Source organism: Balaenoptera borealis (genome assembly GCF_965194805.1).
Source record: "Balaenoptera borealis genome assembly, chromosome: 8".
In the NCBI taxonomy this organism is placed as follows: domain Eukaryota; kingdom Metazoa; phylum Chordata; class Mammalia; order Artiodactyla; family Balaenopteridae; genus Balaenoptera; species Balaenoptera borealis.
The window spans coordinates 17,746,739-17,774,117 of NC_138865.1; positions in this window are offsets into that span (position 1 = coordinate 17,746,739).

Consider the following 27,379-nt stretch of genomic DNA (forward strand, 5'->3'; position numbering starts at 1 on the left):
GTGTGACCAGTGAACAGCTAGTGGCAGCCACGCCAAGCAGGTCATGTGACTTTCTTGAGCCCCATCCACCAGTCTAGAAGAGGCAGGCTGAGGCTGTATCCAGGCCCTCTCTTTCTGGATATGATATCTTCTCCTTAGTTCTCCTCACCTTTCTCTTCTCTTCTTTTTTTTTTTTTAATTTATTTATTTACTTATTTTTGGCTGCATTGGGTCTTCGTTGCTGTGCGTGGGCTTTGTCTAGTTGCAGCAAGCAGGGGCTACTCTTCGTTGCAGTGTGCGGGCTTCTCATTGCAGTGGCTTCTCGTTGCAGAGCACGGGCTCTAGGTGCGCAGGCTTCAGTAGTTGTAGCACGTGGGCTCAGTAGTTGTGGCTCATGGGCTATAGAGCACAGGCTCAGTAGTTGTGGTGCATGGGCTTAGTTGCTCCACAGCGTGTGGAATCTTCCCGGATCAGGGTTCGAACCCCTGTCCCCTGCATTAGCAGGCAGATTCTTAACCACTGCACCACGAGGGAAGCCCTCTCTTCTCTTCTTTATACACTGGCCTTCATTATGCAAGTTCTCCATTGTTTCAAATTTCATGTTTTCCTTGACTTTTACCCGCTGGGCTATGAAAAGAGTAGAGGAAGAGGAAGAGGAAGACGGAGGAGAAGGAGGAGAAGGAGGAGAAGAAGGAGAAGAAGGAGGAGGAGAAGAAGGAGAAGAAGGAGAAGAAGGAGAAGGAGAAGAAGGAGAAGGAGAAGGAGGAGAAGAAGGAGAAGAAGGAGGAGAAGAAGGAGAAGAAGGAGAAGGAGAAGGAGAAGAAGGAGAAGGAGAAGGAGGAGGAGGAGGAGGAGGAGGAGGAGGGGGAGGAGGAGGAGGGGGAGGAGGAGGAGGAGGGGGAGGGGGAGGGGGAGGGGAAGAGGAAGGGGAGGAGGGGAGGGGAAGGGGGAGGAGAAGGAGGAGGAGGGGGGAGGGGAGGAGGAGGAGAATAAGGAAACTTTAGCTGTCAGCTATCCAGATGAAAGAGCACCTGAGAGGAGAAAATGTTAATAACAGAAAAGAGGAAGTTGTCCTATTGGAAGCATCTAACATCCTACTGTAATCTGTAATCCTTTCTCAAGTTTCTCCCAATGGTCCCAGGTAATAGAATATTAGAACTGAAAGGACCTCAGAAATAGCTAAAACAGAGGAAAGAAGCTGCCACCTTTATTAATTCATCATGGAAACTTAGGCAACACTCCAGGACCTCCCAACTCAAAAAATGAGATAATGCCTCACACCAGGTGGTCATAAAGATTATGTGCTAATGTAGACAAAATGTTGTGGCCCAAAGCCTGGAATATAGTAGGTTCTCAATCAATGCTAGTTGCCTTTGAATCTGAATCAAATTCATGTCATGTTACAGAATGTTCTGTGCCCCCTGACCAGGTGAGATGAATTTGGTGCACAGGCTGGGGACCGGATCTGTTAAGTGGCCCAAGTGCTGTATGAGGAAGCCACAGTCACCTGGAGACATCCAGGAACTGGCTGCTGGGATGGAGAGCAGAGGCTGGACCCATGAGCTACTCTCACACACTTGTTTCTTATCCTAGAGCTAGCTGCACACCTTAGTCTCCCTGGCCCACTGGTCCTCCCTCTTCCCAGCCTTCCCTCTGTTCAACAGACTCACCCAGCAGCATCACAAGCCCCATTGTGGAGCCCACCCCCATCACAGATAAATTCTCATTTGAACTTCCATGTCCTTACTACGTGACTTTGGACATTTAATAAATGGTGGCTATTATTTCACATTCAGTTCATTATTATTTGCAGGGCACACTGCAGTTACCACCCTACCATCCTCTGAGGGGCTTCACTGCCTCTGGAAAACATATACCATCCACTACCAAGAGACAAAAATGTATTCTCTCACATGGGAAAAGCAAGTCCACTAACACTTGGGTGCTCCTGATCCAACCAAACTGACAACACGTCCTCTCAAACGGGGCCCTGAGGCATTAAAGATGGTTTAAAACAGTTAGGAAACATCTCTCATGATAGAGTCTCCAGTGTCCTGATGATGTGTGCAACAAGGTCCTGGACCAGGAAGAAGGGACTGGAGAGACTCATTACCGGCTCTTGTGCTGGGATTTGTGGAGTTCTAAGGGACAAGAAGGAAGAGAAGATGCTGTAGATCTCAGGTCCCCGAGGCAGGCGCTGCCTGTGACCACAGCGTTGAGACACGAAGGACCATGTCTGCACAGCCCCGGCCCCAGCAGATTCCAGGAGGCAGCGGCTACAGCAGCATGTCCAGAGGCTCTGTGCCACATGCCCATCACTTGCCCCGTCCATGAACCAAGTCAATGCATGAGCTCTCTCATGTGTTCCCAAGGTCCTTACACTCACCCCCACTGCCCCAGAGAAGATGTAATTGATTTTTGTTTCAGATTCCCAGAGCCTTTTTACACATCCCCATAACCACAAATAGCACATTATATTGTAACTGTTGGTTTCCTGGTGTCTCTCCCCACCAGCATTGGGAATCATGTCTTGCACCTCATCTGTGGTAAGGAGGCATTCAAGAAATGTTTGTTGATTGACAGCTGGCCTCTTTTGCCAGATACTTAAGTGGTCCTGACCCCTGTCTCTCTCTTGCATTGGACCTCGTCTCTCCACTGTCCTGACTTCTAAGCACACCCAAGGCCAGTCTTCTCCTGGGCTTAGCCTTAGCGTTGAGGAAGCTTAGAGCCCCATCCTGACATCAGGATTTTGCTGTGCTCCTGAACTCTGGGAACACTTTCCCTAGTTCCACCTGGCCTTGTCACCTCCACGTTTGAGAACCGCCGTGGCAGACTTGGATCCTCTCTGCATCCCCCATCCACATAGCCTGGGCCCAGGCAACAGGGTCTCATGGGACAGACACAGGATCTGGCATGAATAGGGCAGGGGTTCACCCCAGGTTCCGGAGCTTAGAAAGGATGCCATCTGTTGTAAATCGCCTACCATTGCCACTCCTCTGTTTGTTCAACTACAGATGAATGAAATGATACCAACCACTGGAAATCAGAAATGAACATGAAGGTGAAAACACCTGGAAAAAACAGGGTGTTTGTTCAGTCAGCTCTGCCCCTCACCGTGGCAGAAGGCCAAAAAGCACTAAGACGCTTTGCCTCCACTGGTGTTTGGATAAGGCTACCTCTACGTGCTCCCTCTGCCGCTAGAGGACACCCCGGGCTGGGGAAGGGGGCTGCAGGCAGAGCGCCTCCCGCACTGGTATCCCTCAGACTGCAGAAATCCCCACAAGTGGGCTGCGCAGGAAGGGAAGGAAGGTGTAGGTGTTTCTTCGGCATTGTCAGATACGTGGATCAGCAGAATAGGAAGTGGCAGAGAGCAGAGACTGTCTGTGTTATTTCGAGCTTGTGATCACATCTCACAAGCTCTGCTGAGCCAGTGAACAAAGCAGCCCTCGGAAAACTGGTGCTTGGTGTGGGCGGCACTCAGCCAAGCCGCGGGCAGTCCTAGCTCTGCTCCACTCACTCACCAGTGAATCTGACCTCCCCTGAGGGAGTCCGTCACTGGCCTCAGTGTCCTTGGGGGTCCGGCTGCACGTCTATTCAAGTCATCATTTATGAATGCTGACCAAGGCCAAGCATTACACTGGTCCCTTTGAGAGCCACAGAAAAGGAAGACCCACCATCCCTGCACTCAATGGCCTCCCAGACATGAGCCATAGCTGAGAGTTCTCTCAACCAACACTTCCAGCACGTCACTCTCCTGCTCAAGAACTTGCAATAGCTCCCTATTGCTTTGGTTTCAAGAACAAAACTCCTCGGCCTGACTTTCAAGTACCCACCACCAACCTAGGTCTACCTAATCTTGCTAAGTGTAGCATAAACCCTCCATTCCTGCAGATAAAATGTTTTAATGACGCCATGGCCCTTCCTGTCTTCTCTAGTCATTCTGTAACTTCTTCTTATGTAAACCCTCAAGACCTAGCTCAAATTTCACAAGCCCTACGTGATCTCTCTCTATTCTAAACTCCAGTTCAGTGAGAGTAAGACGCAGCCCTGCACTACATTATTCCCTAATTGCTTCACACTGTCTCTCTCTCTCTCCTTCTCAATTATAAGGTCCTGAAGGGCAGAGACTACCCAAGAAATATTTATTAAACACCTCCCATTATCTCCTGCCTGTATCTGTCAATGTGTTGACTGACAGGCTGGTCCAGGCTCCAGCTCCTCCAGGCAGATGGGCAGCTTTCACAATAGGCAGTTTAAGCTACAACCTTACTCCAATTTCAGCGCTGTGTCCTTCCCTTAGTGACCGCAGGGCATCCTTGAAATAAGATGAAGCTACAGCCCACCCTGAGAGCCACCTTGAGAAATTGGAAGCCATTTGTTCTCCCCTGGTAAGGCCAAGCACCTTGAGGGTCACACCTGAAGGCAGCAGTATCCAGGTGTGGTAATGCCCACCTCACCTGGCAAGGACCGCGGCAGAGGAATTGGAAACCCTGCGGCTGGGTTTCCTACTGGGCAGGACAGCAAGCCCCACATGGGGGAGGCAGCCCTCTGCACACAGGCTGCCTGGTCCTCTTACGCTACCATGAAGCTGCTGCGGACCCACCCATTTTCCAAGGCAGATGCCTGCCTCAGGTCCCACAGGTCCTACCTATGTGTTGGCTCTCTGCATCTTGTCTCAACACCCTACCTCCAACCCTTCCTTCTGCAGGGAGAAATGCTGGGAGAGAGGGTTGCTGATGGATTGCGGGCTGCTTACTTTTTTGCACGTTTGACTACTGCCATCTAGTGGCCGTGTGGCAGAAACCAAACTCCCCTCTATCCCTGTAAACGCCCCTTTCCCATTTTCTATGAAAGAGGAGGAGAAAAGAGCTCTCCTTTCAACCCCCAAAGGTCCTAAAACTGTAGTCAAAGATCTACCAGTAACTTCAGTATCCTCAGGAAATTAACCCGAACGGCTGCCCAGCTTGTAGATGTTAGGATCAGGGCCCTCGCTGTGGGTAGTAGCCTAGGCACGAGGGCTTTCTCTCAGTCTTTTTTGCAAGACTGAGGACTGGCAAGAAAGGTAGAGGGAGGTAGGGAGAGAAGGGGGAGAAAGAGGCAAAGGATGAGAAAAGGAGGAGGGATGGGGAGAAATCAGAGAGGGATTGCAAACCCTGGACCTGTAGCCACAGAGACAGGATGAGACAGGAAGTCATTAGCAAAAGCACTAAGCTCATGAGAGGAGGGGGTACCAGGGAGACCCCCTGCAGGATCTGAGATGAACTTGAACCTTCACCAAGTTCTGACCTGGAGGTCAGCACGGTGCCATGAGGGCTGCTCCTCTCCCTTCACTTGGTGCGTGGGTGGAACACCACATTCATGAAGGAAATGCTCATTCCCTGGTTTCACAGGGGTGCTGGCCACCTGCGGAGCTGGTCTGCTCCCTGAGGTAGCACATCTTCTCTGTTAGTGACACAGGTCCGTCACTGACTCTTCCCTTTATCTTTCTGTCCCCAAAGCTCTCAGTTGACAAAACATCCACCTGGGCTGAGAGCAGGGCAGACAGGACCCCTGGCAGCCACCAGGATTTGGGGGCTTCAACCCCTAGCCAGCCCATCCCCTCCCCTGATGCCCAATGCTCTAACCTCTCCCCTCTCCACGCCCTCCTTCAAGCCTCCTAGCTCCATTTGGAAGAAATGTCTTCCTACTGGAGGAAATAAAAATAAAAATACAACCAGGCAGGGCAGTACCCCTTGCCTCATGCCCTGAGAAAGGCTGCCAGGCTCACACCCTACCTGGGAGGCCACTGCCTTCAGTGAGACCCGTTGAGGTGATGAGGAGGGCTATTAAGCAAATTCATTATTGACTATTTCACATTAGATTCCATTTTTTTTCCCTTTGATGCCAACACAACTAATAAAAATGCACTTTATCTTCTTGGATTTATGGGCTCGTAAAGCTGCTTTCATGTACCTCAGGGAATTGAGATTAAAGGAGAATTAAACATCTCCAGTGCAGAGCCTGCTCGGGTAAGGGAGTGGGGGAAGGAACGGAAGGGGGCCGGGGGGGTGGGGGGGAAGAGGAGTGATTCAAGGACAAGACATAAACCGAAGTAAAAACCTGGCAAAAATATGTCTTTAATATATTGTAAAAGAATAAAAACCTCATAAAAAGTTATCACCAGACATGAGGAGTTCGTAATGTTGCCCATTGTAGATTCTGGGAGGAACTGTCTGGGAGATGAGAGTCATTAAGTAAGAGTGAGCCCAGGGCAGGGGGGGAGAGACAGAATAGGCGCAGATGGAGCTGCAGACAAAGGGGCCAGAGAAGCTGCCAGCCCAAAAGCAATGGGGCCGCCATGTTGGTCCTGTGATGGGGAGAGTCCTGTTTACAGGACATGGACACTTTCCACGGGCGTTAGTGGGAGATGGCTGGACCCAGGGTCTAGAGAGGAGGGAGCTAGTCCTGGCCTTTCCCTGCCAGCCATGAGACTCCAGAGGAATCACTTAATCTCTCAGTTTCTTATTTTCTTCTGTTAACCAGGGACAAAACACCCCCTGGCTACCTTCTTCCCAAAGTCACTGCAAGAACCAAATAGAACAAGGCAAGATCCTTGAAGGAGCTTTCTTTGATCCAAACCAGAGATTTGGAAGCCATTTTTACCATTTCCTGTCCTTCTTCCCCCAAGCCAGGCCATCACTAATCTTGTCATTTCTACCTCAAAAATCTCTCTCCTCTTCTTCTTTTCTCCATCTCTGGCTCCCAGGTGCAAACCACTGTTATTTCTCACATAGACTGTTGCAATATCTTTCCTGTTAGCACCTTCGAATTTTTCTCCACACAGCAGCTGGAATGATCTTGTAAAAATGTAAATTTTTATGTCATTTGCTGCTTAAAACTCTTCAGGGGCTTCCCGTTAAATTAAGGATAAAACTCAGAATCCTGAACCTGGTCCAGAAGGCCTAATCTAGCCAGGTCTGCTTCCAGATTCATTCCAACGTACCCAGACCTTCTTTCTGTTTTTCTTCCGCACTGAGCTTTGTCCTGCCTCTGGGCGTTTTACACGCCCTCATCTTGGCCTAAAGGGCTCTTCCCCACTCTTTGCATGGTTACTTGCCTCTATGTGTTAATTTCAACTCAAGTGTTGCTTAGACTTCCCCCAAACCTAAGCTACCTGTGTTCTGACTCTTTGCTTTTCCTACAGCTGATGTACAACCTACATCGCAATTTGAGTTATATATTTATTAGTGCATTTAAATTTAATATCTGACTCTCCTACTAAATTGTAACTCTTTGAGGGCAAAGAATATGCCCATTTGTTATTCATGACATCCCCAGAACTTAGCACCCAGCCCAGCTCATGGTCAGCCCTCAATCAATATTCACTGAGCAAAAGAAAAAGAACCTTAGATTTACTTCTACATAGAGGTTCAGGGCTTCCCATGGTTGGCATAGAAGGGAAGAGAGGATTTGGGAGGAGGCATGGAAGAACCTTCTGGGTAAAAGCAAAACAGGAGATACAGAAGAGGTTAGGAACAATGCAGACAAGTGATCAATGCAGTCGTCTTTTTCTCGGGCCTTTTCTATCTCTGCATTGCCAAATTTAATTCAATTCCTCACTGAGGGTAGAATGTCTACCATGTGCAAGACTGTGTATTGAATGAGGTTGGGGAATCCCAGCAGAATTAGACATTGCCCCTAACCTCCAAGCAAGGTAAGAGCAAAAGTATTAATAGGAGGGGAGCCAGGGACCCAGACATGAGGCACTGGGCATCGCCAAGCATAGACCATGGGTCTCTTGAGTCCCATCATGCAGAACCTGACAGGCAGCCATCCCTGGTGAGGTCCTCACAGCTCTGGATCTTGTCCTCGGCTATGCAGAGAAAATTATTTATTTATTACCAGTGAACAGAGCTGACTTGTCCTGACCAAACTTATTAAGACCCATAAGAACACCAGTTTATTTATTCAAACTGGGGAAATACATTTTCTACCCAGAAACCCATCCCTGGAACCAGGGATGCATGAATGTCCCTCCGTGTCTACCACCCGTATTGCACACGGAATTGTTTTCAGAACCTGTAGCATGCCAAGCTCACATTTGCCCCTTCCCGTGGGCCTTGACCTAGGTGATTCACAATGTCTGAACTACTCTGCCCTGCCCCACCTTCCTTCCCCTTTGTGTGGATAATGCCAGGTCTCCATTTCAATGCCTCTTGCTCACAAATCTCTTCTCTGATTTTTAGACTAGGTTAGGTCTCCCTGCTAAATGTTCTTAGAGTTCCTTATATTTCTGTTCATCCTTCATCCAACAAATATTTATTTATACTTATTTGAGTTATCATGGGCCCAGCACTGTTCTGGGTATCGAGGATATGTCAGTGAACAAAATAGACAAAAATCCCTGAGCTTTGGGGGCATAAATGTTATATGCACACAAACAAACACAAATGGATTGTAAGCTCGTTGGGAACATTAAAAATGCATTCTGTTTCTTGGTACTCATTAATTTATTCCTTCCTCCATTCATAAAATATATATTTCTTGTCTGCCTTTTCTGGGGCCAGGCACTACGTAAAGTCTAAGATGCTACTGGCATAGCAAATATACGTGGTTCCTGCCCTTACATATCATATGATGTAAGGGGAGCAGTTAAGACTAAAATGAAAAGACAAACAACTAGTGCTATGAAGGGAATGAATGGGGTGCTTTAAGAGAGACTAATAGAGAAAGGTCTAGTTGAGATTGTGTGGCCAGGGAAGACGTCTCTGAGGAAATTACATTCAGGATGAAATTAGAAGGATGATTAGAAGATTAGGAGGATGAGAGGAAGCCAGCCATGGGGAAAGTGAGAGGAAGAACATTGCAGGCAGAGGGATGAGCATATATGCAAAGGTCCTGAGGCAGGAAAAAGTTGGCACATCTATGGGACTAAAAGAAAACCAGTTTGGCTGAGCATAGTGAGAGGGGGCATGGTAAGAGAGGTTGGGAAGGTAGCCAGGGGCCAGCTTCTACAAGGGTCTTCTGGATCATGATAAAAATACTTTGTTTTTATCTAAGTGCAATTGGGAAACTATGGAGATGTTTACAGCAGAGGTTATGAGGTATTTTAGGGTAAATATAAACAAGGGGAAACCAGTTAGAAGGCTTTTACAGCTAGTAAGACGTCACGATGCTTTGGACTAGAGTGATGGGTTTGGAGATGGAGTATCTTTTTGGAGAATGAATCCACATGCTTTTGGATTACCTTGGATGTGATATTTTACTGTCTTACACAGTGAATGACTAATACAGAAGATTCAACACCCTTTACTGATGCACCTCATAAAAGTACACGCCCATAGCAATTCTTCCTGATGTTCACTGTCATTCACCTCACAGAGTTTTACACTTATTTTCTTGTGCCAAAGAGTTATTAGTGATCCAAAGTACTTTGCTAAATAGTGGGTACCTTTCACCTTTGTGTTGACTCCAGCTTTGGTGTAAGCAGTGTTGGAATTACCCAGCAAACTTCCTTACATTTGAATCATTACTGTTTTTATCACAATCCCTAAAAATGTTATGTTTAAGTGGAGGTCAACAGTGCTGCTCTGGGAGACCTCAGAGGCCTGAGACAATGTTGCTTTGAAGAACGATTCAAAAGGAGGGAAGACACTGAATTCAGAGAAGAAATGGGATCCTGGGAGCAGCTCCATCTCTGAGATCCTGTGTGATCTGGGACTAGCGGTACACCCACTTCTTAGAGCCAGGCAGATCCCTGTACTTTCTAGGGCTTTTATTTATCCAGCATCATGAATGAGGGCCTACTGTGTGCCAGATGCTTTTCAGGTGCTAGCAATGCAATGATAAATGATAAAGAAAGCACCTATGCAGATGGAATTTTTAAAGGCTAAAAAACTGTGAATAGAGAGACCTTCAAGATGGCGGAGGAGTAAGACGCGGAGATCACCTTCCTCCCCACAGATACATCAGAAATACATCTACACGTGGAATTGCTCCTACAGAACACCCACTGAACGCTGGCAGAAGACCTCAGACCTCCCAAAAGGCAAGAAACTACCCCCGTACTTGGGTAGGGCAAAAGAAAATAGAAAAAAGAGACAAAAGAATAGGGACGGGACCTGCGCCAGTGGGAGGCAGCCATGAAGGAGGAAAGGTTTCCACACACTAGGAAGCCCCTTCGCGGGCGGAGACTGCGGGGGGCAGAGGGGGGAAGCTTTGGAGCCACGGAGGAGAGCGCAGCCACAGGGGCGCAGAGGGCAAAGCGGAGAGATTCCCGCACAGAGGCTCGGCGCCGACCAGCACTCACCAGCCCGAGAGACTTGTCTGCTCAGCCGCCGGGGCGGGCGGGGCTGGGAGCTGAGGCTCGGGCTTCGGTCGGATCGCAGGGAGAGGACTGGGGTTGGCGGCGTGAACACAGCCTGAAGGGGTTAGCGCACCACAGCTAGCCGGGAGGGAGTCCGGGAAAAAGTCTGCAGCTGCCGAAGAGGCAAGAGACCACTGTTTCCTGGTGCGCGAGGAGAGGGGATCCCGAGCGCCGCCTTAACGAGCTCCAGAGACAGGTGCGAGCCGCGGCGATCAGCGCGGACCCCAGAGACGGGCAGGAGACGCTAAGGCTGCTGCTGCCGCCACCAAGAAGCCTGTGTGCGAGCACAGGTCACTCTCCACACCGCCCCTCCCGAGAGCCGGAGCAGCTCGCCACTGCCAGGGTCCCGTGATCCGGGGAAAACTTACCCGGGAGAACGCACGGCGTGCCTCAGGCTGCTGCACGGCGCGCCTCAGGCTGCTGCAATGTCACGCCGGCCTCTGCCGCCGCAGGCTCGCCCCGCATCCTCCGTACCCCTCCCTCCCCGCGGCCTGAGTGAGCCAGAGCCCCCGAAGCAGCTGCTTCTTTAACCCCGTTCTGTCTGGGCGGGAACAGACGCCCTCAGGAGACCTACACGCAGAGGCGGGGCCAAATCCAAAGCTGAACCCCGGGAGCTGTGCGAACAAAGAAGAGAAAAGGAAATCTCTCCCAGCAGCCTCAGGAGCAGTGGATTAAATCTCTACAATCAACGAGATGTACCCTGCATCTGTGGAATACCTGATTAGACAACGAATCATCCCAAAATTGAGGCGGTGGACTTTAGGAGCAACTGTAGACTTGGGAGCCGTATGGCTGACAGGGTCTTGGCGCTCCGGCCGGGCGTCAGGCCTGTGCCTCTGAGGTGGGAGAGACGACTTCAGGACATTGGTCCACAACAGACCTCCCGGCTCCATGTAATATCAAACAGTGAAAGCTCTCCCAGAGATATCCATCTCAAAGCTAAGACCCAGCTCCACTCAATGACCAGCAAGCAACAGTGGTGGACATCCTATGCCAAACAACTAGCAAGACAGGAACACAACCCCACCCATTAGCAGAGAGGCTGCCTAAAATCATAATAAGGTCACAGACACCCCAAAACACACGACCAGATACGGATCTGCACACTAGAAAGACGAGATCCAGCCTCATCCACCAGAACACAGGCACTAGTCCCCTCCACCAGGAAGCCTACATAACCCACTGACCAACCTTACCCACTGGGCGCAGACACCAAAAACAACGGGAACTACGAACCTGCAGTCTGTGAAAAGGAGACCCCAAACACAGTAAGTTAAGCAAAATGAGATGACAGAGAAACACACAGCAGATGAAGGAGCAAGGTAAAAACCCAGCAGACCAAACAAATGAAGAGGAAATAGGCAGTCTACCTGAAAAAGAATTCAGAGTAATAATAATAAAGATGATCCAAAATCTTGGAAATACAATGGAGAAAATACAAGAAACATATAACAAGGACCTAGAAGAACTAAAGAGCAAACAAACAATGATGAACAACAAAATAAATGAAATTTAAAATTCTCTAGAAGGAATCCAGAGCAGAATAACTGAGGCAGAAGAATGGATAAGTGACCTGGAAAATAAAATAGTGGAAATAATTACCACAGAGCAGTAAAAAGAAAAAAGAATGAAAAGAATTGAGGACAGTCTCACAGACCTCTGGGACAACATTAAACGCACCAACATTTGAAATAGGGGGCCCAGAAGAAGAAGAGAAAAAGAAAGGGACTGAGAAAATATTTGAAGAGATTATAGTTGAAAACTTCACTAATATGGGAAAGGAAATAGTCAATCAAGTCCAGGAAGCACAGAGAGTCCCATACAGGATAAATCCAAGAAGAAACACACCAAGACACATATTAATCAAATTATCAAAAATTAAATACACAGAAAAAATATTAAAAGGAGCAAGGGAAAAACAACAAATAACATACAAGGGAATCCCCATAAGGTTAACAGCTGATCTTTCAGCAGAAACTCTGCAAGCCAGAAGGGAGTGGCAGGACATATTTAAAATGATGAAAGGGAAAAACCTACAGCCAAGATTACTCTACCCAGGAAAGATCTCATTCATATTTGACAGAGATATTAAAATCTTTACAGACAAGCAAAAACTGAGAGAATTCAGCGCCACCAAACCAGCTTTGCAACAAATGCTAAAGGAACTTCTCTAGGCAGGAAACACAAGAGAAGGAAAAGACCTACAATAACAAACCCAGAACAATTAAGAAAATGGTAATAGGAACATACATATTGATAACTACCTTAAATGTAAATGGATTAAATGCTCCAAACAAAAGACATAGACTGGTTGAATGGATACAAAAACAAGACCCGTATATATGCTGGCTACAAGAGACCCACTTCAGACCTAAGGACACATACAGAATTAAAGTGAGGGGATAGAAAAAGATATTCCATGCAAATGGAAATCAAAGGAAAGCTGGAATAGCAATTCTCATATCAGACAAAATAGACTTTGAAATAAAGACTCCCAAATTCATTCTACGAGGCCACCATCACCCTGATACCAAAACCAGACAAAGATGTCACAAAGAAAGAAAACTATAGGCCAATATCACTGATGAACATAGATGCAAAAACCCTTAACAAAATACTAGCAAACAGAATCCAACAGCACATTAAAAATATCATACAACATGATCAAGTGGGGTTTATCCCAGGAATGCAAGGATTCTTCAATATATGCAAATCAATCAATGTGATAAGCCATTTAAACAAATTGAAGGAGAAAAACCATATTCTCATCTCAATAGATGCAGAAAAAGCTTCTGACAAAATTCAGTACCCATTTATGATAAAAATCCTCCAGAAAGTAGGCATAGAGGGAACTTACCTCAACATAATAAAGGCCATGTATGACAAACCCACAGCCAACATCGTTCTCAATGGTGAAAAACTGAAACCATTTCCTCTAAGATCAGGAAGAAGACGAGGTTGTCCGCTCTCACCACTATTAGTCAACATAGTTTTGGAAGTTTTAGCCACAGCAATCAGAGAAGAAAAAGAAATAAAAGGAATCCAAATCGGAAAAGAAGAAGTAAAGCTGTCACTGTTTGCAGATGCCATGATGCTATACATAGAGAATCCTAAAGATGCCACCAGAAAACTACTAGAGCTAATCAATGAACTTGGTATATTTGCAGGATACAAACTTAATGCACAGAAATCTCTTGCATTCCTATACACTAATGATGAAAAATGAAAGAGAAATTAAGGAAACACTCCCTTTTACCACTGCAACAAAAAGAATAAAATACCTAGGAATAAACCTACCTGAGGAGACAAAAGACCTGTATGCAGAAAACTATAAGACACTGATGAAAGAAATTAAAGATGATACAAACAGTTGGAGAGATATACCATGTTCTTGGATTGGAAGAATCAACATTGTGAAAATGACTATACTACCCAAAGCAATCTACAGATTCAATGCAATCCCTATCAAACTACCAATGGCATTTTTCACAGAACTAGAACAAAAAATTTCACAATTTGTATGGAAACACAAAAGACCCCGAATAGCCAAAGCAATCTTGAGAAAGAAAAACAGAGCTGGAAGAATCAGGCTTCTGGACTTCAGACTATACTACAAAGCTACAGTAATCAAGACAGTATGGTAATGGCACAAAAACAGAAATATAGATCAATGGAACAGGATAGAAAGCCCAGAGATAAACCCACACACATATGGTCACCCTATTTTTGATAAAGGAGGCAAGAATATTCAATGGAGAAAAGACAGCCTCTTCAATAAGTGGTGCTGGGAAAACTGGGCAGCTACATGCAAAAGAATGAAATTAGAACACTCCCTAACACCATACACAAAAATTAACTCAAAATGGATTAAAGACTTAAATGTAAGGCCAGACACTATCAAACTCTTAGAGGAAAACATAGGCAGAGCACTCTATGACATAAATCACAGCAAGATCCTTTTTGACCCACCTCCTAGAGAAATAGAAATAAAAACCAAAATAAACAAATGGGACCTAATGAAACTTAAAAGCTTTTGCACAGCAAAGGAAACCATAAACAAGATGAAAAGACAACCCTCAGAATGGGAGAAAATATTTGCAAATGAAGCAACTGACAAAGGATTAATCTCCAAAACCTACAAGCAGCTCATGCAGCTCAATATCAAAAAAACAAACAACCCAATCCAAAAATGGGCAGAAAACCTAAATAGACATTTCTCCAAAGAAGATATACAGATGGCCAACAAACACATGAAAAGATGCTCAACATCACTAATCATTAGAGAAATGCAAATCAAAACTACGGTTAGGTATCACCTCACACCAGTCAGAATGGCCATCATCAGAAAATCTACAAACAATAAATGTTGGAGAGGGTGTGGAGAAAAGGGAACCCTCTTGCACTGTTGGTGGAAACGTAAATTGATACAGCCACTATGGAGAACAGTATGGAGGTTCCTTAAAAATCTAAAAATAGAACTACCATATGACCCAGCAATCCCACTACTGGGCATATACCCTGTGAAAACCGTAGTTCTAAAAGAGTCATGTACCACAATGTTCATTGCAGCTCTATTTACAATAGCCAGGACATGGAAGCAACCTAAGTGTCCATTGACAGATGAATGGATAAAGAAGATGTGGCACATATATACAGTGGAATCTTACTCAGCCTTAAAAAGAAATGAAATTGAGTTATTTGTAGTGAGGTGGATGGACCTAGAGACTGTCATACTCAGTGAAGTAAGTCAGAAAGAGAAAAACAAATAGCATATGCTAACACATATATATGGACTGTAAAAAAAAAAAAAAAAAAAAAGGTTCTGAGGAACCTAGGAGCAGGACAGGAATAAAGACCCAGAATTAGCGAATGCACTTGAGGATATGGGGAGTGGGAAGGGTAAGCTAGGACAAAGTGAGAGAATGGCATGGACATATATACACTACCAAATGTAAAATAGATGGCTAGTGGGAAGCAGCCGCACAGCACAGGGAGATCAGCTCAGTGCTTTGTGACCACCTGAGGGGTGCGATAGGGAGGGTGGGAGGGGTGCAAGAGGGAGGAGATATGGGGGTATATGTTTATGTATAGCTGATTCACTTTGTTATAAAACAGAAACTAATACACCTTGTAAAGCAATTATACTCCAATAAAGATGTTAAAAAAATAAAATAAAAAATGAAAAACTGTGCATAGATATGAGATATGATTGCAGCAGCCTCCAGCTGGAGAGAAGCAGGGACAGTCAGTCTTTCCGACCAGGAACTCAGGTCTCCAGGGAGTGCTCATGGGTAAGCTGTTCACTTAACTTGTTTTCGTCCCCCTCACAGGGAGATTCGTGGTTTTGAGGAAATTTTCTTGGCAATCAGCTCATGCGTGATTTATAAGTTTATGGTTCTGGGAGGCATCTGAATGTTGGGGCATAGATCTCAGTAATTAATCCTGGGAGGTCCCTAATGACAGAGGAGACTGTGCTGTGTGAAAGTTGCTTTAATACTAAACAGCTTGTGTTATCTAACAAATTAGAACATTTCACACCCAATAAACGTCACTTTTGATAAGTGCTACTAGCGGTCGTTAATTCTGACAAATAACACACACGCAAAATCTCACCCACACTTGCCCTTCCCCTGCCCATCTTCTGCACGGTTCTCTCACTCTCTGTGCGCTGCGGGGGAAGAGCAGGGCCAGAGCCCACCGCTGTCCCCAAGGGAACCTCTGGGACTGTGCATGGGGCAGACTCACAGCCAGCAGCTCCATTACGCCAGCGCCACAGTGCCTGCATCCAAGTGGAAGCTTTGCAGTTGCCTGGCAAATTTGGGTCATTATAAGTGCAAAAGTAGATAATTCAAACAGATAAATAAAGCGAAACAAACCGAAACAAACAAACAAACCCATGCCCCTGCTTTTTCCTCAGTTCTCTTATTCAGGACACAGCAGAGACTGTTGGGAGTTGGCTGAAACGATAAAAATCACCCCCAGCTCATCATCAAAAAGCATTTAAGTGATTAAATGTGTTTTACTGAATCAAGGAAACTGCAAAGATCCAATCTTTCCCCTCTGGGCTAACAGTGGATCTATCCTATTTGCTAAGTAGGGAAGACTCTTATCTTGTACCTGCTGCCTCTCAATTACAGGAAGGGCCCCATGGCCATTGGAAGGAGAGAGGGTTCTGAGTTCCATTCCTCTGAGGAAGGCAGCAGCCAAATTAAGCTGAAACAGAACAAAATTGCTAAAAGAGAAGGGTCCTGTATGATTCCAACCATGTGACAATCTGGAAAAGGCTCCAAAGCTATGGCAGTGGTGAAAGGATCAATGGTCACCAGGGGCTACAGGGAGGGAGGGAGGGGTGACTAGGTGAAGCACAGGGGTTCTGAGGGCATTGAAACTATTCTGTATGTAATGTAATGGTGGATGCATGTCATTATATATTTGTCAAAATCCATAAAATATTCAACTCAAAGAGTGAACTTTAATGTAAACTAGGACTTTAGTTAATAATAATGTATCAATATTTGCTCATTAATTGTAGCAGATACACCATACTAATGCAAGATGTTAATAATAAGGGAAATTGGGGGCTGAGGGCAAGGGGATATATGGGAACTCTCTGTACTTCCAGCGCAATTTTTCTGTAAACCTAAAACTGCTTTAAAAAGTAAATTCTATTAACTTCAAAAGGGGGAGAGCACTAATGGCTCCTTGGCTCAGGACCACAAGACTTCTTGAAAGTAGCTATAGTGCTCACCTTTAGGAAGCCTGGACCTCAATGAACACAGGACCCTATGGTGACACCAAGCTCCCACGTCCACATAATGAGGGGTATCCAGATGGCTCAGAGGTGGCTTTTGGCAGGTCATCTCCCAACCCACTGACCACTTTCTCCATTTCGTTTCTCCACTTGCATCTCTTCACATCTCAAGTGTTGTGCTCCTGTGCTGGAGTGCAAGCTCTATGGGAGCAAAGTAGACTTGGTCTATTTCATTCAGTGTTCTATCCCTAGTGTCTGGAACTGTACCTGGAACATAGAATATACTCAATAAACGATTATAGAATTAATGAATAAGTAAATATAACCACACATCCACCTAGTCACTAAATATCTCTCAAGTTCCTTTAATGCGTTATCCCAGGATCTGTGGAGAAAGTGAATATTTATAAAACATGGTGTCTACCTTTACGGGGCTTATAATCTATTGGAAAGAAATCATCTGATTTGTAAGTTACAGTTCTAGGCAATACATGATGATCATGGTAGGAGTCACAGTGTGGGACTGTCTGCCCAATAATAACACGATGTACCTGTGACTGCACAAAGTGTCTGATACAGTGCCTGGCAAATGGGGGGCTCCACAAACATTGAGCCACTCCCCTTTCTAAAAAACGCCTAAGAACAAATTGATTATCAAACCCTATTTCCCTCTATTTGCATGGCAGAAGCCCACTATCTAATGCTACCTCTGGGCCTCTTGGTCTCACCCTCGATAAATAACAATAACAATAATAGTCTTTTTTAATTGCACAGACTCTTACAGTTTACAAGTATAAGATACTTTCATGTATATATATATATATATAACATACATAAATTTTTTTTCATGAAATTGGTACTCCCAGTCCTGGATATCAAGACTGATAAGAAATTACCTATGTGGGATCTAGAACTATTTCAAGAGGGGAAGGAGATTCTTTTCCCATATAGGCCATTACAGAGTATTGAGTAGAGTTCCCTGTGCTATATAGGAGGTCCTTAATAGTTATCTGGTTTTTACATAGTTGTGTATATATGTCTATCCCAATCTTCCAATTTATCCCTCCCCCCTCCTTACCCCCTGGTAACCATAAGTTTATTTTCTACATCTGTAACTCTATTTCTGTTTTGTAGATAAGTTCATTTGTAGCCTTTTTTTTAGATTCCACATATGAGCAATATATAATATTTGTCTTTCTCTGTCTGACTTACTTCACTCAGTATGACGATCTTTAGATCCATCCATGTTGCTGCAAATAGCATTATTTTGTTCTCTTTTATGGCTGAGTAATATTCCGTTGTATATATGTACCACATCTTCTTTATCCATTCCTCTGTTGATGGACATTTAGGTTGCTTCCATGTCCTGTCTATTGTAAATTGTGTTGCAATGAACATTGGGGTGGTTGTATCTTTTCAAATTATGGTTTTCTACAGATATATGCCCGTGAGTGGGATTGTTGGATCATATGGTAGCTCTATTTTTAGTTTTTTAAGGAACCTCCATACTGTTCTCCATAGTGGCTGCACCAGTTTACATTCCTACCAACAGCATAGGAGGGTTCCCTTTTCTCCACACCCTCTCCAGCATTTATTGTGTGTAGATTTTTTGATGAAGGCCATTCTGACCAGGGTGAGGTAATACCTCAAGTTTTGATTTGCATTTCTCTAATAATTAGTGAGGTTGAGCATCTTTTCATGAATTAAGTTTAGTAGGATGACTAGGAGTGTCAGGCACTGTGCTACATGCTTCATGCACATATGTCATTTTTTCCTCACAATGGGATAGTAGAAGGAAGGTGTTATCTCCAGGTTGCTGAGAAGGGAACGGAAGCTCAGAGGGATTATGACACTTTGAGGTAAGAAGCAGCAGAGCCGGGATTAAAATCCAGGTCACTATGATTCCAAAGACCAGATTCTTTCCAGAGACCAGTTTACTGGGAGACTCCAATGGCTCTAAAATCTAGAGGCTCCAGGACTTCTATGGGTGGAGGATCAGAACTTGAATTGCACACCAAAGGCCAATTCAACAGGACAGTCTTGCTTCTACTTCCTTTTAGTCTGATCGGATGTCCTTGACATCCTCTAAGGCTGCCCCTAGGTGCTTACTGTGCACTAGGCACTTTCAATGTATTAGCTCATTTTATTTCCATGACATTTATATGATCTTGATAGTATTAATATTGCTCTTTTACAGAAGAATTCATTGCAACTTAGAAAAGCTAAGTAATTGCCTATCTTCATACAGTTTAAGAAAAGACCAAGCTGACGTTGAAAACAGATTTTTTTACTTCATTATCCAAACGCTAGAGCCTCTACAGCAAATTTTTTTGTCAAGGTCTCAGGTTTATACTAGCCAGTATTAGTCAGTATTAGTATTAGTATTTGGTTCTCCAAAGAGATCGTTCAGGTGTTTCTGTAAGCTGTTCAGAAAAACCTGAACAAAATTTTTGGCCAACCCAATATTAGTATTAGTATTAGTATTAGTATTAGTATTAGTATTAGTATTAGTATTAGTCTGTATTAGTCAGCTCAGACTGCTATAACAAAATACCATAGACTGGTTGTCTTAAACAATCAAAATTTATTTTCTTACAGTTCTGGAGACTAGAGGGTCCAAGATCAGGGTTCCAGGATGGTCAAGTTCCATCATGAGGGCTTACTATGGATTGAATGTCCATATCCCCCCACCATTCATATGTTGAAACCCTGATTCCCAATGTGATGATATTTGGAGATGGGGGCTTTGGGAGGTGATTAGGTCATGGCGTAGAGCTCTCATGATTGGGTTAGTGTCCTTATAAGAAGAGACATATTGAGAAATAAATGATATTTCATTCATTTTAAATAACAGCTCTTTTGCTTTGGTTAGGATAAAGTTTAGAGCAAACAGAAGTGATTGACTAAAACATGCCACTGTTTCCTGTTTTGCCAGAATGCGTGAATTAAAGTAGGAAGTATCAATAGTCACACAGTGAAGAAATGATCGAAATACGGGTTACTAATTTTCAAGAGACTAAAGAAAGGTTTAAAGAAAGAAGAGGAAAAGGGCTTCCCTGGTGGCACAGTGGTTGAGAATCTGCCTGCCAATGCAGGGGACACGGGTTCGAGCCCTGGTCTGGGAAGATCCCACATGCCGCGGAGCAACTAGGCCCGTGAGCCACAACTACTGAGCCTGCGCGTCTGGAGCTTGTGCTCCACAACAAGAGAGGGCGCGACAGTGAGAGGCCCGTGCACCGCGATGAAGAGTGGCCCCTGCTCGCCGCGACTAGAGAAAGCCCTTGCACGGAAATGAAGACCCAACACAGCCAAAAATAAATAAATAAATATTAATTAAAAAAAAAAAAAAGAAGAGGAAGAGACATGAGAGAGCTTGCTTCCTCTCTCTCTGCTCTCTGCCATGTAAGTAAGGATGCAAGGAGAAGATGGCCATCTGTGAACCAGGAAGCAGGCCTTCACCAGACACTCTCTGTTGTCTATCAGCACCCTGATCTCAGACTGTCAGCCTACAGAACTGTGATGAATAAATTTCGGTTGTTTAAGCCACCCCGTCTACGTTATTTTTGTTCTAACAGCCCAAAGGGACTAATGACTAACTCACAAAGACATCAAAACCTAATTACCTCCCAAAGGTTCCATCCCTAAAACCCATCATACTGGGGGTTAGGGCTTCAGCGCACGGATTTTGAGGGGACACAGTTCAGTCCAGTGCGTCTTCCCTTGGCTTAATCTCAGGATCCCTTTCTGCAAAACCAGGTCATTTTCTTTTCAGGCTTTCTTTTAGTGGAGATAAGAATAGCCACTTAACATCCACCATGGGCTGTGCCTTTGCTTCATTCAGAAGGACTTCCCCAGGCTGCAGACTGGTTGTTTAAATGTTCTTGCCTGTGTTACACTCAATGTACACAACGAGCAGAATTTAACCTAAGCCTGAAGAGACCAAAGGAGACCACCTGACACTGTCTTCTCAGTCTTGCTTCCTTAAGAAGCTACTTCCTGTATTCTTGAAGAGAAGTCTCTTCTATTTTTTATGCATTTCTAATGAGTTCCTGTAACCCATCTGTAACACTGAAGAATCTCCTTAATAAATACATTCTGTGAGGACTATACAATAAAAAAAAAAAAAAAAAAGAATAGCCACTTAAGTCAGACTTAATGTTGCTCCTCTTAGCCTGGCTTAGAACCTGGCTCATTAGGCATCTTCAGTCTTAGAAGAAGAATCAACTCAGGTTATTAACTGGGGGAGACAATTGCCATTTCTTTCTTTCTTCCTTCTTTATTCCAAAAGGGAAGAGTAACGCGTTAGCTTCTGTTGTCAGAATAACAACGAGGGCATTTTCAGGCAGTCAGTTCATAAGGAAATTTGTCTTGTAATTGGAGCTTCAGATGCTCATCCGACAACTATGTCATCCACAGTATAAATTAGCCTTCGCTCTAGGTTTACCAATTTTATCGTAATTATTGCAGCTAATATAAATATATCCCGGCCAACTTCTTCATTTAAAATTCAGTCACAGCAGGGGGCTCCCAGCCCCCGGGGACAGAGCAGGCTCGAGGCCTGGCAGCCTCACTGTGAAACAGCACAGTGGGAGAGCTCATCACAAGCTCTGCAGAGGGCCCCTTCCTTCCACTCCAGCCAGTGGCTTCTGGACCAGACTTCTGGCTCCTGCAGAACTCCCTCAATGTGGTAGAACACACCCCGGCCGTCCTGTCCTGTGCTTCCCTCCACAAAGGACTGAAAGGCAGTAACGTGCTATCTCTCCAGTCCCAGACCGTTGGCTCCCTCTGCCACCCCCAGAGCTGCCAGCTCCTTCCTTTCTTCCCCGTTTCAGTGATCCCAAGGGGAGCCCAAGTCCTGCAGCACCAGCAGAGGTGCTGTCTTGACAAGTGAGGAGGCTGGCTCAGATGGCCCCCCAGGGTTCAGCAATGGTCTGGCAAAGAATCCAAGTGTTGGTAACATGGGACAAGAAATACTCTTGAAGGAAAGACATGTGACCAGAAACCCTTTAGTAGTCCCAGGAGCAGAGTCCTCTCGTCCTCAGGCAGGCAGGCAGGGAATGCTCATGCTAGAATATGGTAGTGCTAGAAAGAAACTGAAGGTCATCTTGTCTAACCTTGGCCTTGCACAGAGAAGAAATCTCAGGAAAGAACAGGTCATGAAGCGACAGGTCATGCACCCATCTTTCCTGAGCCCAGGGTCCATGCACTTCCCTACAGTTTACAAAGCCAAAAGCCACAAAACCCAGGCCAGGCAAGGACAGCTGGCTGCACCCATAAACACATCCAGCATCCTCAGATATGTGAGAACCCAAGTCCCCCGCCTCCGGCTCCATGCACTTTCCTAACCTGTCTCTGCAGAGTTTCTTTCTCCCTTCCCAGCCCTGCTCTCAAATGAAAAGCTGAAATCTGGGTTGGGGAATTGGTTCCCCTGGACTTTCCTCAGGAGATGAAATTGCTTTCAGCCTTGACTCTCTTTAGCAGAACTGATCCTTTCACTAACTTGCTTTTAGCATGAGGCTTGGGAGGGGTGAGAGAAAAAGCAAGAAAGTAGGTTCTTTCCAGAACCCATTACCTTTCTCTCTCTCCGGGTGTTTTCAAATGGGTCTGATTTGGGCTTCATATTACCCTCTAATCCATTTCAAGCAGCTTAAGCCACAGACTGACAGCAATGAAGTTCGTACTAACAAATGCAACTCTGCTTCCATTATTCACCTTTGAAGGGAAGGAGACCCTTCCTGTTCTGTAATCCAGCCTATTGTGCTGTCTGTGTCTTATTATGTAAAGTCCCTGGTTTGTTGATAGTTTTAGTAGCCTATGTATTTAAAGCCTGGGCAATGGAATAAAGGTGGGCAAGGATAGGCTCTGGGTTGATGCAAATTGAAACTGGAAAGATATTAGACTGAAAGAGTCAGGGAGGATATCAGAAAAAGCTGCTGCATAAATTGAGGCAGTGCCACCCTTCCAGGAATGCTACTCTTTACCAAAGTGAAACCATAGATGCAAATTTTAGCGCTGGCTAGAGGTATCACCCCAACAGCCTCTTTGCTCAAAAGGACCATGTAATAATCATAGCCAATAATCATAGCAAGTTACTGAGCACTTACTATGTGGCAGGAGCTGCTGAGTGCTTTCCACGCAGTATTTCCTTCAGTTCTCATAGCAACCCTATCCTGGAGGTGCTGTTTTAACATCCATTTCACAGATGAGTTAACTGAGGTCTGGCGATTTTAAGAAACTTGGTTTGGCTCACAGAGCTCAGAAGTTCTAGGTACACAATTTGAGAACCCAGGCATCCTGACAAAGATGGGCTACAACCTGATTCACTGTTCTTTATCCGTTTGCTTTCTCTAAATAAATTTCCAGCTCAAGTACCTGGAGAAAAGGCTGAGGAAGATGCTGAGGGTCTAGGATAGTATAGGTAGCTCACGCCAACATGAAGAAGCAAATCCAAAAAGAGATGCATTATTTTGTTATTCCGTTTCAAGCTGGGGTCTGGCTCTGGCTGTGTCCTCTCTACTAGATAGTTTCCATGTGTGTAAATCAAAGAGGCTAGTTAGAGGACTCTTTTCCATCCCCAGTCATTTCCACTTCTGGTCAATGTAAGAATGATATTTGGGCTGGAGCATGGAACTGGTCATATCTTTTTTTAAATTTTTATTGAAATATAGCTGATTTACAATGATGTGTTCATTTCAGGTTACAGCAAGGTGATTCAGTTATACATATATATATATATATATATATATATATATTATTTTTTATATTCTTTTCCATTATAGGCTATTACAAGATATTGAATATAGTTCCCTGTGCTATATAGTAGGTCCCTGTTGTTTATCTATTTTATATATAAGAGTGTGTATATTTTAATCCCCAATCCTTAATTTATCCCTCCCCGCCTTTCCCCTTCAGTAACCATAAGTTTGTTTTCTATGTCTGTGAGTCTAGTGCTATTTTGTAAAAAAGTTCATTTGTGTCTTTTTTTTTAAGATTCCATGTATAAGCGATATCATACAATATTTGTCTTTCTCTGTCTGATTTACTTCACTTAGTATGATAGTCTCTAGGTCCATCCATGTTGCTGCAAATGGCATTATTTCATTCTTTTTCATGGCTGAGTAATATTCCATTGTATCTATGTGCCACTTCTTCTTTATCCATTCATCTGCTGATGGACCCTAGGTTGCCTCCATGTCTTGGCTATTGTAAATAGTGCTGCTATGAACATTGGAGTGCAGGTTCTTTTCAAATTATAGTTTTCTCTGAATACATGCCCAGGAGTGGGATTCCAGGATCATATGGTAACTCTACTTTTAGTTTCTTTTTTTTTTTTCAATCATGCATTATATTTAACCTGATATATCAAAAATATCATCATTTCAGGATTTAATCATTATTTAAAACTATGAGTTTATATTTGTATTTTCATACTAAGTCTTCAAAATTCAGTGTATGTTTTACAATGACAGCACATCTAAATTTGGACTAAGCACTTTTTAGGTGCTCAGTAGCCACATGTGACGAGAGACTACTACATTGGACAGCACGGCAGAGTGTCCCTGTGATTTTTTTTTTTTCACACACACACACTGTATTTTATTTTTACAAGAGATAGACTGACACCAAGCATTGTAAATGGATGACCACAACAAAAGCAACGATTGCAATTACCGAACATGAAACACACTCATACTATGTCATAATATAGACATTCAGTTCAGTAATCCTCCACTGTAACAGCTCCTTTATTTTGCAGTGAAAACTGATTTCTACATTTTTTGCCTCTGAGTCCTTGTGGGATTTTTTTTTTTAATTCAAACAGAAAGTCACAAAAATTATAATCATCCTCATCAGTTCACGCAGTCCGATGTAATTAATTTTTTTTATCTTGATCTTTTGTTAACACTTTTATGAGTTCATCAGTTTTTCATCAGAGTTCTGAAAATGCTTATTCATTCAGTTCAACAGTACAGTCAGTTACCAGAAACCTGTACTTGTCAGAGTCTTTTCCATGAATTCCTTGAAGATGAAACCCTTTTATAGGAACATATTTGCAAAAGCATCAGAGTACACCCAGAACTGTCTGTAAATGACAAAAGACTTAAAAATGACCATGGTTAAATATTTGATGAAAGTTCATAAAAATGCAATTGACAAGGAAATTTAGTTATTTCTGAGATATACATTTTAAAGTAATAACTAGAATTATGACTTATAACATTATACCAGAACATATAAGATTTTTAGAAATTTCATGTAATGTCTGAAACATTTATATTAACATACTTCCATACAAATAACCCAATGAAAGTTTAGTATTAGTTGTTTTGTTTCTTTGTTTGTTTGTTTGTTTATACTGCAGGATCTTATTAGTCATCAATTTTACACACATCAGTGTATACATGTCAATCCCAATCGCCCAATTCAGCACACCACCATCCCCACCCCACCGCAGTTTTCCCCCCTTGGTGTCCATATGTCTGTTCTCTACATCTGTGTCTCAACTTCTGCCCTGCAAATGGGCTCATCTGTACCATTTTTCTAGGTTCCACATACATGCGTTAATATACGATATTTGTTTTTCTCTTTCTGACTTACTTCACTCTGTATGACAGTCTCTAGATCCATCCATGTCTCAACAAATGACTGAATTTCGTTCCTTTTTATGGCTGAGTAATATTCCATTGTATATATGTACCACATCTTCTTTATCCATTCATCTGTTGATGGACCCTAGGTTGCCTCCATGTCTTGGCTATTGTAAATAGTGCTGCTATGAATATTGGAGTGCAGGTATCTTTTCAAATCATAGTTTTCTCTGAATACATGCCCAGGAGTGGGATTCCAGGATCATATGGTAACTCTACTTTTAGTTTCTTAAAGAGGCTTCATACTGTTCTCCATAGTGGCTGCACCAATTTACATTACCACCGACAGTGTAGGAGGGTTCCTTTTTCTCCACACCCTCTCCAGCATTTATTATTTGTAGACTTTTTAATGATGGCCATTCTGACCAGTGTGAAGTGATACCTCATTGCCCAGCTTTATTGCTGCTCCAGCCCACTTCATTCAGCTCCAGATAGTGAATAAGAATTCTACAATGAACAGGGACTTCCCTGGTGGCGCAGTGGTTAAGAATCCGCCTACCAATGCAGGGGACTTGGGTTTGGTCCCTGGTCCGGTAAGATCCCAGGTGCCCCGAAGCAACTAAGCCCGTGCACCACAACTGCTGAGCCTGCGCCCTAGAGCTGGCGAGTCACAACTACTGAAGCCCGCACGCCTAGAACCTGTGCTCCGCAACAACAGAAGCCACTGCAATGAGAAGTCCACTCACCACAACAAAAAGTAGCCCCTGCTCACCACAACTAGAGAAAAGCCCGTGCACAGCAACAAAGACCCAGTGCAGCCAAAAACATAAATAAATAAATAAATAAAAATAAAAATAATAATTTAAAAAAAAGAATTTTACAATGAACAGAACAGAACCTGAAGAGTCTCTCCTACTTCATTTATTTAAAAATATTAAAGTGTAGAAAGCTTTCAGGTAACAGGGTTTTCTTCTTTTCATTCATATTCAATGTTGAGTAATTCCATATTTTTCCAGCAGCAGTTGTACAATATCACTCAAAATGCAGATGGGAAGACACAGCAGGGAAAGCATGAAGGAGAAACTCATATCTCAGGGGCCTGGTGACTCACACTGTGTTCTCATGGTTACTCTGATGTCAGAGAAGCTCTGGTGGGTGTGAAAAGCCTGGTGGAAAAAAATTACCTGCCCAGGACCTCTTAACCTTTTGGATACATATTCTTACTAATCTCAAAGGATCAGCACCTTGCTGGTTTGCACGCAACAGGGACAGCTGGACAAAACAGCTCTCATGTTGGTAACAACACGAAGACTTCACAATGACATCACTAACTGGACAACAAAGTTCCCTAGTGGACCAGTCACAGAGGACCTCTACTGTTCAGTGCATCCAAGGAGCCCCCAGAAGATGCAAAGTTTGATGACCTAATTTCCCAGCTTATGAGCTGAATGTTTGAAATTGGGTTTGGGGAGGTAAATGGAGATCTGTGGTCTCTGGATGGAAGGTCAGCATTTTAGGTCAGTGTTTCCACCTGAGATGATTGGAATCATGAGCATTTGTCTAGATTGTCATAGAATCACTGGTCTGTTGATTTTGCCAACAGAGTAGACAGGCTTCTTTCATCAAATGTAACAGAGGCGCCATAACCTCCCACGCTTGGAGGTGGAGGGTTTTATAAAGTGGCAAAGCCTGAATACAAAGTAAGAAAAGGTCTCT